Below are 19,460 nucleotides of genomic sequence, written 5' to 3'. Positions count from 1 at the left end.
CCTGACAGATTCAGCAACAATAAATAATTGGCCCATTCAAATAATAATTGCCTTTTAAAAATAGTAACAGAATCATGAAACGCTTAACCAGATGATCTCAGCTAACTGAACTAGGTTGTCACACACAGAGAGAGCAGAGTCTGCTGTGAATATCCTGATCAGATCACCCTTCAGCAGACATTTCCTGAGTTACTGCCATAGCCCCGTGCTGGACACTGAGAGGAGGAAGAGCTCTGGGGACAGTGGCTTGGAGGACTGGCTGGAGGGGGAATGACATGGGATGTGGCCCAAGAAACAGGTTTTCCAAAGAGAAAGGGACAGTAATACAGAGAACAGGCAGGAAGAGGGAGCTAGGACTGGAATATAGTTCATTAAAATGGAATTCAGCCAGGGGCTCTTCTCAGGCACCCAGAATCCTCATGGCTCTGCCACCAGGCTGAGAATAGCAAACAAAGGTGATCGGGTCCCAGAAATCTGAAACACGTTTTTGAGCATCTGGGGAGCTGTGCCCTGTGTTTGCAGGCTGGTCTTAAAGGCACCTGGAGTTTACAGGGGTTGGGGAGCAAGGCAGGAAAAGTGGAGGAGCGGCTGGCATATTTAGGGTGCAAGGGTCTGTGATGTCGCCCTCACACCTCCACCCACAGTCCATAAGGGTCATCAGGCTCATCATCTGGGTCATCACTGCAGGCCAGAAAGGGCTGGGAGGACAGAGCACAGAACAGGGACCCCCACCCCTCCCGCTGTTGTAAGGCTAAATCCGCTTCCCCCACACCCAGCCGCCACCAGGGAGAGAAAGAGAAGACGGAAGGAAAAGAGGAGTGGAGGGGCTGAATACCTTCTGGAAAGAGACAAAGTTAATCCTGGGGAGACTGTTTGAAACTGGTAAAGGGGGAACCACTCTGCAGTGGTAAGAGTCGAATTCAATTTTTCTAAATCAGTGGCCACAGAAGTAACTCACTTCTACATGCCAAGTAGAAATCAGTTACAGAAAATGAAGAACACATTTCTGCAGTTCTGAGCCAAGATATGAGAATTTTAATCACACCACATATAACAGAAGTCAACAGGATTGAGACCAAGCATCTCTCATAAACATAAGTAGACAAAACTTACCGATGAGAAAAAAAAAGACACTTGAAAACGTGATGCTAAGTGAAAGATGCCAGACACAAAAAGACAAACATTGTGCCGGGTGCGGTGGCTCACATCTGTAATCCCAACACCTTGGGAGGCTGAGGCGGGTGGATCAGTTCGAGACCAGCCTGGCCAACATTGTGAAACCCTGTCTCTACTAAAAATACAAAAATTAGCTGGGCGTGGTGGCGGGCACCTGTAATCCCAGCTACTCAGGAGGCTGAGGCAGGGGAATCGCTTGAACCAGAGAGGTGGAGGTTGCAGTGAGCCAATATCACACCACTGCACTCCAGCCTGGGCAACACAGCAAGACTCTGTCTCAAAAAAAAACAAATACTATATGCTTCCACTTACATGAGTGACCTAGAATGGGATAAATTCATAGAGACAGAAAGTAGAATATTGGTTATCAGGGGCTGGGGAAGCAAAGAAATGAAAAGTTATTGTTTGATGGGTATAAAGTTTCTATTAGGGATGATGAAAAAGTTCTGGAAATGGATGTTGGTCATGGTTTCACACAATTTGAATGTACTTAATGCCACTGAATTGCACACTTAAAATGGTTAATTTAGTAAACTTTATACTGTGTATATTTTACCATAACCAAAAAGAAAAAGGACTCTCACTTTCATAAGTAGAATAATATACTGTTTAATTATTAATTTAGAAGCCCAATCAAAAAAGGAAAAAAGTCAAAAGGTACAAATTATCAGTGAGATAACAGACCTTGCATACAGAGGAACTTAAAATATTAGAAATGTATAAAAATATTGTAAAATACAGGGATAGCATTAGGAGATATACCTAATGCTAAATGATGAGTTAATGGCACATGTATACATATGTAACAAACCTGAACATTGTGCACATGTACCCTAAAACTTAAAGTATAATAATAATGAAATTTTTTTAAAAATTGTAAAATACTTACTAAATAATACAATGAACTATTTTATGCTCATGACTTAAACAATGATTCAAAGCCCAAATAGATCACAAATGTAAAAAAATGCAAAAATTGCCAAATAACTATATCCTTAGCTATCATCAGTCTGACAGTTGGTGAATCTTTTCTTTTCTTTTTTTTAAATTAAAAAATTTTTATTAGTCACATTTTTGTCCTTGGTAATCCTTCCAAATAAAGAAATCTGTGAAAATGCTATGGAAAATTAAATTAAACAACATATAAAATCACTTGGGCACCTGGAAGATGGTGAAGAAATATTTTGTGACATAAATATAAAACGGAACTATCAATTTTTAAAAAGCTTTAGTGTTTCATTAAAAGTATGAAAAAAATTTAAAATATGCTTAAATAATCATTAGTCAGAGATATATTCAAAAAGGAAACTTAATAAATGTACTACTTTTTTCATTCTCCATGGTAAAACTGAGAATGAGAATCTTGGTAAAGGTTAAAATTTTGAAATAATAGCGTATCTGGGGACATCAACTATTCCTTACATCTTGAACATACAATCTTTCTATTTACTCTGTAAACATGCTCAGTTTTGAACCTACCACCCCCTATACCTGATATTATCTTTGCTCTATCTTTCAATTCTTAATTGAGCTTATGGAAAGAGACATACCAATGTCTCTACCTTTTTTTCTCCAAACCTTTCTCCTCAAACCACTACTATCTGGCTTCTGCTTCCACTACATCATATCTGAAACTAAAATGTCAAAGCAATCACGTTGCCAAATTTAAAAAAGGATTTCCCAGACCTTTTGGGAGTTGGTATCATTGCTTCACATGGCATTACTAACCTGTCCCTCCTTGTACTTGTTTTCTCCTGGCTTTGGATATGGCATTCTTTCTGCCCTGCATACTTCTCTATCATTCCTGTTTGGTCTCATTAGCTAGATCCTTTTCTCTACTTGCTCCTGTAGTGCAGACTCTGCTTTTCTCATTCTATCCTCTTTTTCTAGACAATCTCATCCACTCCCATGGTTTCAATTGCTATCTATAAACTATCTTTATCTCTATCTCAGACCACTTTGGTGACTTCCAGCATCATACAGCCATCCAACCATCTATGAGATTTCTCCATGTGGATATCCAAAGACACTTCAAACTTAACATTAAAAAAAAAAATCTCACGTACCTTCTTCTCCCCTCAAATCAGCTGTTCCTCCTAAAATCTCTACCTTGGCTGATGGTTCATTATCGCCCTCTCAAGACACCTGGATATCATACTCTCATTCATTTCTAACTTAGTCTCAAAGTCCCATGAATTCAACCTTTCAACTGTTTTTAAAATCTGTCCATTCCCACTTCTCACCACTATTGCCTTAGGTTGGATCCCTCATAATCTCTTAGGTGGACTATAGCAATGGCCTCTTACAGGTTCTTGGCATTTTCAATCTTACTCCTTCCAATCAATCATTTATAATGTTGCCAAAATGATCTTTCCAATACATAAATCTGATCACATTTCTCCCAAGCTGAAGTAATCCCTACAGCTCTTAAATAATTAGTTGCTTAAAGAATTAATTCATTTACTCACTCATTTAACAAATATTATTTACCACATAATGTATGATTTTAGGCAGAGAGGAAATTATAGTACATGAAAATATTTAGAGAATATGCAGAAAGGTAGATATTAAACAATCCCCTAAATAAATGTATGATTACAAATTTGACTAATGCAATGAAGAAAAATAACAAGTCACAAAGGAAGAAAAAGAGGAGACCTACTAGAGATTGTGAAGTTACATTATTTTTGAGAGAATAATATCTCGGTGAGTTTAAAAAATGAGTAGAAGTTGCTCAACAAAAAAGTAGTTTTGGTAGAGGGAAAAGCATGTACAAGGGATCTGAAAGGGAAAGGAGGTTAGAGTGTTAAAAGAAATGAAAGTAAGTCTATTTGGCAAGAGCTTAGTGAAGGATGGGATAGTGGCCAGAGACAAGATTATTGACATAGAAACCAAGTCATGTAGGGTTTGTAAGCCAAAGTATGGGTTTGGGTTCTTTTGAAAGGCTATGGGAAGCAATTAAAAAGTTTTAGGCAGATGAATCACATGGTTATATTTACATCTTAAAGTTTCACTCTGGCTGCTGGTAGAGAAGAGATTATAGCCTGAGTAGATGTGAGAAGACTAGTAAAGGGATTATTCCATTAGCCTAGGAGAGAAAAATGGTGGTGGGCAGTCTCTATTAACTTTTAGAAGTTATCTTTAGGTAATGTGAGCCTGCAATGTGAAGTTCCTAGTACTTTAAAAGTTATAATGCTGATGAACAAAAAGGTATGTAAAAACTCAGGATTTAATTAATTAGATACGTTTTCCACCATTAGAACATTTCTGCTCAGAGGTCTTATTACAAAGCTACATTTCTGATAGTCTACTACGATGCAGCTTCTGCCAAAGCCACTCAGTACTAACCTCTTACATAGCATCTCTACTTACATGACTAAAATGCATATCATACTTCATATAGTCAAAAGATAAAGAGCCACTTGATTTCTACTTCCAAGCTACTCAACTCCCTAGTAAATGGCCTTACCATTTACCCTACCCAGGCACTGATGTAAAAAATCTGGGAGTTAATCATAATTTTTCTCTTCCTCTCATATCCCATATCATATGTAAATTAAGTATCAACTTAAATTGAATATAACATTCAATGTAATGCTATGAAAATTATTGTATGTGATTAATGAGAATATAAATCTGGCAATAAAATCTCTGATAGTGATATATTATTTATATCCATATATCCTTAGGAAAAAAATTCCCTTTAATTATAGAGTAGTTATAAACAGTAGTCTAATGTAGTATGCTATAGTTGTGTTTTGCCTTAATTATTCTTCATTGTTAATACCTCTATAATAAACATATAAAATAAAACATGCTTAATTTCTTAGTTTGCAAATTAATTTACCAATTCATTCATTCTTTCTTTGTCAAGAACAGAAAACCTTATAGCAATACAGGTCATCTCAGGTCCATAAAGAGTAATTTAAGATCAGAAATTCATCTCAGGTCCATGAGGAATACGTTTTCTTTTTCTTTTTTTTTTGAGACAGAGTCTCACTCTGCTGCCCAGGCTGGAGTGAGTGGCACAATCTTGGCTCACAGTAACCTCCGCCTCCCAGGTTCAAGTGATTCTCCTGCTTCAACCTCCTGAGTAGCTGGGATTACAGGCATGGGCCACCACGTCTGGCTAATTTTTGTGTTTAGTAGAGACGGGGTTTTGCCATGTTGGCCAGGCTGGTCTCGAACTCCTGCCCTCAGGTGATCTGCCTGCCTCAGCCTCCAAAAGTGCTGGGATTACAGGTGTGAGCCACCGCGCCTGGCCCCATAAGGAATAATTTAAGATCAGAAGTACAAAGGAAGTTTTCTAATTGATTTTAAAATTAGTTTCTGAATATTTCTCTAAGACTATAGTTTAAATTCAATCTATTTCACACCAAATAAGTACTACAGCAATATTTAATTTCTGCATTACTATTGACATATGAGTCATCTAACATGTAAACGTTCAGCCAACCAAATGTTATGGCTTTAGTGCTAATTTTAAAAAAATGTTTTTGAAAGGAATATTTGTAAAATATATAAAGGCATTCATCTGCCTTTTTTTTTTTTTTAAAGAGATGGAGGGTTCTCACTCTGTCACCCACACTGGAGTGCAGTGGTACAATCATAGCTCACTGGAGCCTTGAACTCCTGGGCTCAAGCAATCCTCCTGCCTCAGCCTTCTTAGTAGCTGGGACTACAGGCACGTACCACCATACCCAGCTAATTAAATTGTTTGTTTGTTTGTTTGTTTTTTTAAGAGACGGGGTCTTGCTATATTGACCAGGCTGGTCTCAAACTTCTGGGCTCAAGTGATCCTCCTGCTCCAGCTTCCCAAGTAACTGGGATTACAGGCGGTGTGCCACCACCTCCAGCTATCTGCCTTTTTAAATAGAGGAAGTGAATATCATGTTAAGTTATTCTTAAAGACTTAACTGAGATTACTTATCATACTTTGTCACAATATATTTAAAATACTTCATTAAATTCTGAGGTGAGATAGCAAACCATTTGTGCTAACCCTAAATAGCCTTTTTAGTTTTTGAATGGTCTTCCTATCTCTAACCTTTTCAGATGTCCCTCCATGTCGGAATGTCTTCCTCTACTAATCCTCTGTGCTGTATTTGATCTGCTAGTAATAAAGCTTGATAAACAAGTAACCTGTTTATTTCATCAGGCTCTATTCAATGCTTGGAGATTGACTCTATAACTTTCCCACATTGAAAAGTACAAGTGGAAGTGGGAGCTTCTGATTGATAGCTTTTGAGCTTACCTCTGGGTTTGTAACTGTATTCTTTAGTTAAAGCTATCAGGAATTTGGCTACCAGATAAGTGAGACATAAAACCAAGTATCATTACTAAAGCAATCTAGTAATACAGAATATTACTGTGTTTAAATAACTTACCCTACATAAACAACGAGGTAGTGTTAACCTCACACTCACAATTCTACACAATTTTATGACAGATATCTAGGATTTAAAAAATTGATATAGCTTATATCCATTATAATTTTGTTATACGGACAGAGTTCAAAGTTGGCATCAAGGGTCTAAAGTAGAAATTAGCTTACATAGAAAATAATTTGTATAGGCCAAATAGACCTTTTGTGTACAATACCACCTACTGTAATTTAGTCCACAAAATACTGACTATAAGACCATAATCAAAATGAAATGCTATGAAAGGTGTGAGAGAGCTTAGTTTATGCACTGAAATAAAGCTATGGATGGACGGGCATAGCACATCTCCTGTTGCACACACCCTGTTGCTCGTCAAGTTACATGGATCTGAGCTGTTTGTTAACCACAAAAGAAGGTGAATCAGTCTGATGATGTGTGTGGTGTCCAGATGCCTCAACAGACTGCCTTTGTTCACTGTCTGGCGAAGATAAAAAAGGAGTAGAATGAGGGCTTTCTGTGGGAGATGATGTCGAATGAGCCTGAGCTGACATTGTAGAGGATGTAGATGGCTGAAGAAATTGTTCAGCTGAAGTATCTACTTCCATTGCAGTTTCACTCACTTCCAAATCAGGACTTGATGGGACCATAGGAAGAGTTGAAATATCTGATTGACTTGTTCCATCTCTGGGTCAAGATCTTCCTCATCCTCTATTGCTTTGTGCAACCTCACTTGCTTCTTCGAACCGTCTTGATAACATATCAGACATTCTCTGCATCAATGACACATTGGGACTCTGCTCTCCATGTCGTTCTCGTTCACTCTCAGGCCTTGCTCTGGGTCCAGTATCTGACCAATCACCACGAAGTCTCAAACGCTTAACTGGTGGTTGTCGTAACTCTTCTCTTCTCTCTTCTGCAGAAGGAGCTTTAAGTTCTCGTGCTGTATCATCTTTCGGGTCAAAAAGATATATGTAATCTGCAGAGTAACTAAAGATAATCTATTGACCATCTTCACTGTAACACAGAAATGTCACTCTGCAGGACTTATTATTAAGATGGGAAGCAATAAAATGGGCAACCATTCCAGTAGCCCCTCGACCTGCATAATTCCCTGTAGCTCTTGTGCCCCGCATTCGCCAATCATATATTTGTACTAAGCTATAAGAACAACCAACAGCAAGGTAATATGGTATTGGTGGGCAAATAGAAACAGATGTGGCAGCACGTTGACAGTTAAAATATCATCTTTACAATCTTCTTTTGTGCAGCTAGTTTTGATGCCTGTATCAAACCATCTACCAGTTCCGTCTTCACCACAAGAGAGAAAAGTGTAAGGGTCATTGGGTACAGTCATAATCTCATAAGTAGTTCCATAGTGGCAAGTAAATTGGCATTGTCTGTTGGTTTCTGCATCTTGCTCAACATTGGTATAAAATATTACTCCATCTCCAGAGCAGGATACAATCTGTTTATCATTTGTGCAAGGTAAGAACTTTGTACTAAATATGTTTGCCTGGTGCCCTGAATGAATTGTTGTCAAAACCCTTCTGCTGTAGGGATTACTAATTACTAATTTGGTGTCATCTGAGCCAGATAAAATATATTCTCCAGTGTCATTCCAACAGATTGTATTAACACAGCCATCATGCACATTTAGGGTTGCTTCAAGTTTCAATCTTTGGATAAATTCTCTTCTTCCCAGGTAGTGGCCCCACAGCCAGGACGGGTCCTCCAGCCCAAGGGACCTTTTCCTCATGTCCCACAACAGATGTGAGCAGGAGCCACCCCGAGACATGGCTCTGCCTGAGCAAGGTGGGAGGGGAAACCCTAACTGGTGAATCTTTTCAAAGTGTCATACAACAGTTCTATAGTCTTGATATCATTATAGAACATTTAAAAAAATAAGGAAAGCTTCTGTTTTCCAAAAGCACTATAATAATGATTGATCCTGTTTACAAGTTGTGATATTTTGTATACTCCTTCTTTTACCTTTTTTTGCTGTAAGACATCTGTGTGGTTGCATCTATTGTCTTTTCATCTTGCTTGTCCTTAACATGAAAGTCCTGGCCACACCTTAGCTTTTCTTTGCTACCTTAAAGAGAGTCTCTAAACATGTGAAAATTAAACACCATAGTTCTAAATAATTCATGGATCAAAGAGAAAGCCTCAAAGAAAAAATCAAGAGAACTGAATGGACACAAAACATAACATATCAAAATATGTGGAGTGCAGCTAAAGCAATACTGAGAGGGAAATTCATAGCACTAGATGCTTACATAAGAAACAAGGAAAGCTCTGAAAACAGTAAGCTAATTCCTACCTCAGGAAACTAGATAAAGAAGAGCGGCTGGGCGTGTTAGCTCATGCCTGTAATCCCAGCACTTTGGGAGGCAGAGGCGGGTGGATCACGAGGTCAGGAATTCAAGATGAGCCTGGCCAAGATGGTGAAACCCTGTCTCTACCAAAAATACAAACATTAGCTGGGCATGGTGGTGGGTGCCTGTAATACCAGCTACTCGGGAGGCTGAGGCAGAGAATTGCTTGAACCTGGGAGGCGGAGGTTGCAGTGAGCTGAGATTGTGCCACTGCACTCTAGCCTGGGCGACAGAGTGAAACTCCATCTCAAAAAAAAAAAAAAAAGAAATCAACCCAAAGCAAACAGAAGAAAGGAAATCATAAAAGTACAAATCAATGAAATAAAAAACAGAAAAACAATTGATATGAAAACTTTTAAAAGGAGTTGGTACTTTAATAAGATCAACAACACTGACAGAACTTTAGCAAGAAAAATGCTAGAAAACAAAAATTATCAATATCTGGAATGAAACAAAAATACAACTACAGACCATGCAGACATCCAAAGGATAATAAGTGAGTAATATGAACGACTCTTCACAGGTAAATTTCACAACTTAGATAAAATGCATCAATTCCTTGAAAAACACAAACTACCATAATTCACATAATATGAAACAGATAATTTGAATGGTCCTGTAACCATTAAGGAAATTAGGGAGCCAGGCACAATGGCTTGTTCCTGTAATCCTAGCACTTTTGGGGGCTGAGATGGGATAATCACTGGATCCCAGGAGTTCAAGAACAGCCTGGGCAACATAGCGAGACTTCTCTCCACAAAACATAAAAAAAAAAAAAAAAATAGCCAGGCATTGTGGCATGCATCTGTTATCCTGCCTACTCAGGAGGCTGAGGCAGGAGGATTGCTTGAGCTCAGGAGTTCAAGGTTGCATTGAGCTATGATTGTGCCACTGCACTCTACCCTAGGTGACGGAGCAAGATCCTGTCTCAAAAATTTAAAATAAAAAAAGAGAAATTGAATTCATAACACTAAAATTCCCCAAAATAAAACCTTCAGGCCTGGATAGTTTCACTGGAAAATTCTACCAAATGCCTAAAGAATAATTAACATCAATTCTACATAATCTCTTCCAGAAACTAGAAGCGAAGACTTCTCAACACATTTTCTGAAGCTAGTATTACTCTGATACTGAAACCAGACAAAGATAGTTGAAAGAAAAAAAAAAAAAAAAGAAGGAAGGAAGGAAAGAAGGGAGGAAGAAAGAAAAGAAAAACAACAATAAACCAATACCTCTCGTGAACTTTGAGCAAAAAATCCACAATAAAATATCTATAAACCAAATCCAACGATGTGTAAAAATTACTACATGCCATGGCCAAGTGATATTTGTTTTAGGTATATAAAACTGATTAACATTTGAAAATCAATAAAATCCACCAGATCAACAAGCCAAAGAAGAAAAATTACATGATCATATCAATTGACAAGGAAGAAGCTTTCGACAAAATGAAATGTGTTTTGCCCATTTTCTAATTGGCTTGTTTTTCACTGTTGAATTTTGAGAGTTCTTCATATATTTTAGATACCAGTCCTTTGGCATATGTGTGGCTCACTAATATTTTCTCCCTGTCTGTAGCTTGTCTTTTCAACCTCTTCAGGTGGATTTTCAGAGAACTGGTTTTTAATTTTTCTTAACTTTTTCCTTTTATAGATGATGATTTTGGAGTCAAGTCTCAGAATTCTTTGCCTAGCACTAGATTCTAACATTTTTTCTCCTATGTTTTTTCTAAAAGTTTTGTAGTTTTGCATTTTATATTTAATCCCATTAGGTTGGTTTTTATAAAAGGGATGAGGTTTAGGTTGAGGTTCACTGTTTTGCCTATGATTGATGAGCACATGAAAAGATGCTTGGAATCATTAGTAATCAGGGAAATGCAATTCAAAACCATCATGAGATACTACTTTGTACCCACTAGGATGGCCTAAAACAAAGTCAGAAAAGAAACGTTGGCAAGGATGTAGAGAAATTGGAACCCTCATGCATTGCTGGTGGAAATGTACAATGGTGCAGCTGCTCCAGAAAATGGTCTGGCACTTTCTTAAATGATTCAACTAGAGTTACCAAGTAACCTGGCAATACTATTCCGAGGTATTAGGTTGACGCAAAAGCAATTGTGATTTTTGCCATTAAAAGTGATATACCCAAGAGAAATGAAAATATATGCACATAAAAACTTGTATATAAATGTTTATAGCAGCACTGTTCATAATAGCCAAAAGGTGGAAACAACCCAAATATCCCCTGATGGATGAGTGGATGAACAAAATGTGGTTAATCCATACCATGGAATATTATACAGATATAAAAAAGAATGAAGTACTGATACATGCTGCAATATGTATGAATCTTAAAAACATTACGCTAAGAAAGAAGCCAGTCATAAAAGACTACATGTTATGTGATTCCATTCATATGAAAGTCCAGAACAGGGAAATTTATAAAGACAGAAAGTAGACTAGTGGTAGCCCAGGGATGGGGGCAAGGAAGGAGAGTGAGAGCTAAAGGTACAGGGTTGCTTTTTAAGGTGAAATTGACTTCAATGATGTTTACATACATCTGTGAATACATTAGAAACCACTGAATAGTATACCTTAAATGGGTGAATTATGTGATACATGACTGTATTAGTCTGGAGCTAGGCGCGGTAGCTCACGCCTGTAATCCCAGCACTTTGGGAGGCTGAGGTGGGCAGATCACAAGGTCAGAAGATCGAGACCATCCTGGCTAACACGGTGAAACCCCATCTCTACTAAAAAAAAATACAAAAAATTATTCAGGCTTGGTGGGACGTGCCTGTAGTCCCAGCTACTCAGGAGGCTGAGGCAGGAGAATCGCTTGAACCTGGGAGGCGGAGGTTGCAGTGAGCCGAGATCACGCCACTGCAGTCTAGCCTGGGTGACAGAGTGAGACTCTGTCTCAGAAAAAAAAAAAAAGAAAGCGGTTTAATTGGCTCATGGTTCCACAGGCTATACAGGAAGCATGGCAGCATCTGCTTCCAGGGAGGCCTCAGGGAGCTTCCAATCCTGGCAGAAGGTGAAGGGAAGCAGGCACATCTTACATGGCCAGAGCAGGAGCCAGACAGAGAGGAGGGAGGTGCTACACAGTTTTAAACAACTAGATCTCATGAGAATTCACTATCATGACGACAGCTCCAAGAAGGATGGTGTTAAACCATGAGAAACCACCCCATGATCCAATCACCTCCCACCAGGCCCCACCTCCAACACTGGGGATTACAATTGAGTATGAGATTCGGGTGGGGATATATATCCAAACCACAGCAATGACTTACACGTCAATAAAGAGATATAAAATTGTTTTGTTTTTTGAAAAAAATCTAATAATTTTAATAAGCCACTCTCTCAAGCCAACACAAGGCAGCTCCAGCACACCCCTGCTTGAGGAGATGTTTATGCCACGTGAAGGGAGGAAACCATAATCCCTTTCACATCCCTCAGGTAGACGTGGAAATAAGGATAAGGTGAAAATTACAAAAACCAAGCTCATCATGCCTCCTTCCCTTGCCACCAAATGCTTCTATTTCTTTTTAACACCTGTTCCCCTGGGTTGTATAAAAAGTCCTTTGCTAATTACTTTTAGGAAAAGGGCTACATTCCGGCCTTCACCTCCCAGAAACCATGCATCATACTTGAGGCACACATCAGGGAAGAGGCTGAGGTCAAGTTCACCAATCAGAAACACAAACAGACAAGGAAAAAGAAGGCAGCAATCAGTTTCCATCAAAACCCTCAGCCAGGTGTCAGATCTCCCAGGGACACCCCTCTTTAATTTGGGGGGGAATATAGGTAAATATGTGTATCCAGAAAGCCTGCAGCAAGTCGAGAGAGACATTTGATTAGAATGCAGATCACAGGCACAGCTGGGATCAGGGCTAACCAGACTTTCAAGGATAAACAGCTGACAAGGATATGTCATGTTGTCCCTGCAGTGTGTCGAATCTAATTAAAAAGGACTTAGGGTCAGAAAAACACTGGTGTAATAATAGGTAAGCACAACAGAAATCATTTTATTGTTTACTTACAGGAAACAATACTTTTCCCATTTACATGCTTGATGTGGCCAGCAAGGAAGAGCTCACACTTCGTACAAAACTACATACTAGTTTTGCATCTCTTTGTTGTGACACACAACCTCTGGTTTAGATTCTTTAAAATTACCTGTATGGGACAGTTTCTCTCATTATTCAAAGAATGACTTTTCCCAAAAATAAATAAGATATATTCCTTCCCTCCACCGTCGGGTGTTTCTCATGCTCTCCTTCTCTTTTAATTGTCAGTATAATTCTAGAGTTAAAGTCCTATGTGCTATGGTTTGAATGAGCTCCCCAGAAAGCATGTGTTGAAAACTTAATCTTTGGCCGGGCACGGTGGCTCACGCCTGTAATCCCAGCACTTTGGGAGGCCGAGGCGGGCGGATCACCTGAGGTCGGGAGTTCAAGACCAGCCTGACCAACATGGAGAAACCCCGTCTCTACTAAAAATACAAAAAATTAGCTGGGCGTGGTGGCACATGCCTGTAATCCCAGCTACTCAGGAGGCTGAGGCAGGAGAATCGCTTGAACTCGGGAGGCGGAGGTTGTGGTGAGCCGAGATCACGCCATTCACTCCAGCCTGAGCAACAGAGCGAGACTCCGTCTCAGAAAAAAAAGAAAGAAAGAAAGAAAGAAAAGGAAAACTTAATCCTCAATGCAACAGCGTTGGGAGGCGGTGCCTATGGGAGGTGCTTTGGTCAGGAGGGCTCCACCATCAGGAATGGATTAATACTGATTATAAAAGGGCTTGAGGCTGTGAGTTCAATATCTTGCTCTTTCTTTGGCCCTCTCTTGCCTTTTCACCTTCTACCATGGGATAATGCAGCAAAAAGGCCTGGGCTAGATGCTGGCCCCTCAATCTTGGACTTCCCGGGCTCCCAAAATGTGAGAAATAAATTACCCAGTCTGTGGTATTCTGCTATAGCAGCACACAACAGACTAAGATGCACTGTCAAGCCGAAATATAATGACTTGTGAGCAGCTAACAGCACAGGTTGGAATCTGATGCCAGCACCTGCTAGCTGCATGACTTTGGAAGAGCTACCTAACTCCCAAGGTCTCAGATTCCCTACCTGTCTCCCATTCATAGTTGTCAGAAGTAAATGAATGAACGTACGGAATGTGCTCAAGCAGTGCCCTGCACACACAGCAAGGGCTCAGGAAAGTTAGCGACCATCATATCATCATCATCATCATCATGATGCAGTCAGTATTAGGTTTGTATAAAAATATCGAAGAGCACATTTTAAGCTTATGTCCAAACATATACTAAAATGTGTTAAATATGTACCTTTTATGTAATTTTCCACCTAAATTTCTAGTTTCTGTGACAATACTAAGTAGGAAAAATATTTTAATTCATTCAATACTATCATAATGAAGATTTTGTTTGTTTTCTTTATAATGAAATTAGTGCCTGACTATATCTAAATTTACCAGAAGAAAAAGAATATATATTCACTGAGGTCAGGCCTCGATAGCAAAACAGAGGGGATGGGCTGCTTCTCAGCAGGGGTAAAGTACTCTCTGCTGCCTTTCAAAGATGAAGCAGCCCCCTAGATATACAGCAATGTATAAAATGGAATTTTGAGTATGGAAAACATTGCAGACAAATGCATACAGTATAAGCATATTTGCTTAAAAATAAAACTATACAGTTGGATGACTGTGTACACATACATGTACATAAATATATATGTGCATACACAAAAAATGGATACATCATAAAGCAATTGCCTGTGTGGTAGGGAGTAGGAGGCAGAGAGAGGAGGGAGACTTTGTTTTGCTCCAGTTCGTGTAATTCTCACATCTTTTACAATAAGAATCTATCACTGTTTCATTTCATATTTAAAAAGAAAGGGAAAATAGTTCTATTCATTTAAAACCAAATATTCATCAAGCCGTATAATGCATTATATTACATTAAATTGCAATTTAAAAGTATCCTGTTATGCTTTCATTTAAAAACACAGTAAGAAAAGTATGATGGGAAATCTCAAACTTCTGCAGAATGAATTGAACTAACTGGGTCATTAAAAATCAGTTTATTTCCCAGTGCTTTGGGAGGCTAAGGCAGGAGGATCAGTTGAGGCCAGGAGTTCAAGACTAGCCTGTGCAATACAGCAAGAACTCCCCCACACCACCACCCTTACAAAAAAATTAAAAAATTAGCTGGGTGTGGTGGTGCATACCTGTAGTCCCAGCTGCTTCAAAGAGTGAGGTGGGAGGATCACTTGAGCCCAGGAGTATGAAGCTACAGTGAGCTATGATTGTACCACTGCACTCCAGCCTGGGCAATAGGTGAGACCCTGGACGCTGTCTCTAAAAAATTGTTTTATTTGTATTTTTATGATTTATTTATTTGAAGACATGTTCTCACTTTGTCACCCAGGCTGGAGTGTAGTGGCACGATCTTGGCTCACTGCAACCTCCACTGCACCCCCTGCGTCCCCCTGCCCCCGGTTCAAGTAGCTGGGATTACAGGTGCATGCCACCACTCACACTTAATTTTTGTATTTTTTGGTAGAGATGGGATTTCACCAGGTTGGCCAGGCTGGTCTCGAACTCTTGACCTCAAGTGATCTGCCTGCCTTGGCCTCCCAAAGTGCTGGGATTACAGGCGTGAGCCACTATATCTGGCCGAAAGAATTTTTTAAATTAAAAAACATGTATATTTTTTAAAAATCCATTTTTTAATAAAGTTTTGTAGCTGTCATATTTTAATGTGCATGGAGCCTCAAATTAAAACATAATGAGGCATTTTAAGGGGCATTTGAAAATCAATAATGCTCTTTTCTAATTAATTTAAGTGAAACAGCATGTTTGCTTGAAATCCCAAAATGCCTTTTTAATTTCCTAAGGGGCTCTTCAGACAGGAACAGTTGGGAGGCAGTCAATGGTTCACTCACGTGCTCCCCTCCAGGAATGGTGCCAGGCCCTGGATGTGGGACAAGGTACAGCACAGACATGGCCTTCTCCCTTGTGCTGCTTTGCCACGTAGAGAACGATGGGGAAATGTCAGGGCTTGGAGAAAAAGAGACAGAATGCTCAGACAGAGAACCGCAGAGGTGGGGAGCCCCTTGGACGAGGGCTGAGGGGAGGCCCTTGCAGGGATGTCCCACCGACTCTGGAATCTAGAGGTCCAGAAGGAGCCACCTAGAGACCAGCCTGGGAGGAAGAACAGTGGTGCAGTGTGCAGGAGCAGCCTGAAGTAGAAAGACCCTGAGATTCTAGCACAGCTGGCAAGGCTGGGACGGGGTGCCCGGGAGTACCACTGCAGGCTAGCGAAGCTGGAGGGGCCAGATGAAAGCAGGCACTCACACGCCACGGCGAGGATGCTGGACAGCGCTCCGCGTCCAGTGGGAAGCACATGGCTGAGTTTATGTTGTAAGAAGCTCTCTCGCCACGAACACACACACACAGACACACAAATATGTGAATACATTTTGATCATAACAAGCTGGGAATATATGTTTTGTTCTATTTAACAAAAACCCACAAAATATATCCAAAAACTATTCCTATACAAAGTTACAGAAAATTTTAGTGGATTGTAAAAAGTAGAAATTAGGGGCCACATGCTCTCATTCAATGAAATTAGCAATTAACAGTAAAAAGAAAGCAAAAAACCAAAAAGTCTAACTACCTAAAAAGTTAAGGACATCAATCTGAGCAATGATTAGGTTAAAGAGAAAAGCAAAAATGAAAATTACAAACCAAGTGGAACTAAGTCCACAAGAGCACTGTGTATCAACAATGCCAATCTATATAGTATTATTACAGTTACTCAACTATAAAAGGCGGAAAATTAACAATATGTGAATTAAGAAAGTAGAAGGGGTTAATAAAATAAAAACATACACAGTCAACCCTTTCCTCAAATTCCCCATTTCCTCCCAAGACCCCCAGCTCTAGGGAACCATTAATCTACTTTGAATCTCTAAAGATTTGCTAAAATGTTTATTTTTAAACTGTAAAAGAATATTATCTGTAGCTTTATAACAATAAATTGGAAAAACTAGATGAAATATACAATGTTAGAAAGACATTAACAAAAATGATCCCCAAAAAGAAAGAAAACACGAATAACATAATGAACATGGGAAAATACGTATGTTAAAAGTAGTCAAACTACCTCCCCCAACTTAAAATAAACCTAGATAATTCCCAGGTTATATAAACTATTTCAGAGCATAAGTCAAATCAAATTCTTCCACTTTCATTTTAAAGTATGCATAATTCTAAGATGAAATTGGACAAGGAGGACACCTCAAGGTAAACTGTAGGTTATCTCATTTCTGAATTTTGATGCAAAACTCTTAATAATATATTAACAAAGTGAATGCAGCCTAATGTATACCTTCTCAGCACCAGGACCATTGCCTATTTCTGCAATGCAAAAGTGATTCTGCATTAGGAAATCCATTAATGCAAATCACTACATTAATAAACTAAAGAAGGAAAGCCATATGATCATCTTCACGATGTTAAAAGGATGGTGATAAAATTTACATGCATCTTGATTAAAAAAGAATCTTAGAAAGCCAGGATGGAAATGAATACCTCCCATTAATAAAGGCATCTCTCAGAAGCTGACGGCAGACATTACTCTAAATGGTAACCCATTAGGAGCAATCCTGTGAAAGCCAGGAATAAAACAAGGGTGTTAAAAAATTCCAGTGTTAGTCAACCTTTTTCCCTGTAAATCCTCACTGTGAGTGAAGGGTCACATCGGGTCTGGGCTGACACATGTGCGCCTGGAAAAATGACCCAAAAGTTCTGTCCTCTCAGGTCACTGCTTCCTTTTCTCGGACACTGCAGTGTTGAGATGGATATGGAAGGCTGTGGCCATCTCACGTGCTGGGAAGGATGCCTGGATCGGGGAAGCAGCGTAGTGGCCTGCAGGCCTTGGGCCTCCGTGAAGACAAAAGTGTTATAAAAACAACTGATGGAAAAGTGAACCGTGGCTTCTCAGTGAGAGTCTCCCCCATGCAGGCAGTGAACACCGCGTGTGGGTGAGAGGGAAATAGAGCTGCGGGACCTCCCAGTGATGTGAAGACGCTGTCCCTGCTGCGCCTCCTGTCCTGTGTCCTTCTATGAAGCTCAGCAAATGGGGAGATTTGCTAATAGAAACCGTCTCTCAGCAGCATGCTTGGTGGTGGGTCACTAAGAGCTTCTCATTAAATTCAGGAACAAGAGGTGGATGATGAAATACCATCATCTAGTGTTATTTTAACAAAACATCATTATCCAATGTTATTTTAACAGTTTTAGCCACAGCAACTACACAGAACAACAAAACAAGATGTACAGATACTGGAAAGCAGAAGAAAATGTAATCATTTCCTCTGACAAACTATGGGATCAAAGATTCAGGTGTACATTCAACTGCTTGTACAGTTCAATGCAAGTAACAAAAAACTGCAAAAAGTCTTACATGCGGCGAGTAGCCTCTTCAGTATAAAATAATAATTAAAACAGGCATCCACCAGAGCAAGAAAATATTTACAATACCTAGGACTAAATTTGAAACATGGAAAGTTCATACGTATATTTTAGAAAACTATAAAAAGTGTAGTAACATTTATAACAAAATAAATCCTAGATCGATAAAACACATAAATATTTAAAAAATAAAACCCTAAAATACTGAGGGGATAGTAGAAAATTATTTATAATCTTGGAGTGGGAAAGGCTTTTCTAGGAAAAACACATAACCCAGCAACCAAAAGGGTTAAAATATGTAAATGAATAAAACCAATGTGAGTACAGAAAATACCCACACAAAGAATGCCATTCAAAAAGTCAAAAGATGCATAACAAACTATTAAAAATATATGTTTGCAACCAATATAACAATAGCCAGTTGCCTTAACATAAAGAAGTATATATATATATAAAATATGTAAGTTATAAAAATAACAATATAACAGTAAAATAGGTAACAAACGTGAAGTGGCAGTTAACAGAGAAATATAAGCAACTTATAAACAAATATAAAGATGCTCAACTTCACGTTTAATTAAAGAAATGAAAATCACATAATAAAATTGTACAATTTTGTCAGATTGGTGAAGACAAAAACAATTCTGACAACACACAAGTTTGGATCTGGGTAACCAGGCACAGGCTCAGACTGCTGGCAAGGGTGTGAAAGGGTGCCTCGTGTTTGGAGAGCAATTTAGGAATAAGATTCTAAATTTAAAGTGCACTCATGCTCTGACTGCAGGGACGGTCTTAGTGATTTCTTTCTCTAGATCTGTTTGCATTCCTTCCTTGTTCACTGCTACACCCTCAGCACCTAGGCCAGTTCCCCAAGCAGCAGCAATAGCCACTCAGTATCTGTTGAGTAATGAATATGTACAAAGAGTACTATTCAATCGGGCACAGTGGCTTACACCTGTAATTTCAGCACTCTGGGAGGCCAAGGCAGGTAGATAGTTTGAGTTCAGGAGTTTGAGACCAGCCTGG

General features: G+C 39.2%; 1 protein-coding gene and 1 pseudogene across 4 annotated transcripts in view; both read right to left on the bottom strand.

Moving 5' to 3' along the window:
* LOC129014497 (DDB1- and CUL4-associated factor 6-like) overlaps positions 1–8,355 on the bottom strand; it is a 37,189-nt pseudogene extending 28,834 nt beyond the window's left edge.
* The window catches only part of ENTREP2 (endosomal transmembrane epsin interactor 2), a 468,111-nt gene that overhangs the window by 106,666 nt on the left and 341,985 nt on the right, over positions 1–19,460 (bottom strand). The window lies entirely within an intron of this gene.

Source organism: Pongo pygmaeus, chromosome 16, assembly GCF_028885625.2.
Source record: "Pongo pygmaeus isolate AG05252 chromosome 16, NHGRI_mPonPyg2-v2.0_pri, whole genome shotgun sequence".
NCBI classification, from domain to species: domain Eukaryota; kingdom Metazoa; phylum Chordata; class Mammalia; order Primates; family Hominidae; genus Pongo; species Pongo pygmaeus.
This window is presented reverse-complemented; position numbering and strand designations above follow the sequence as displayed.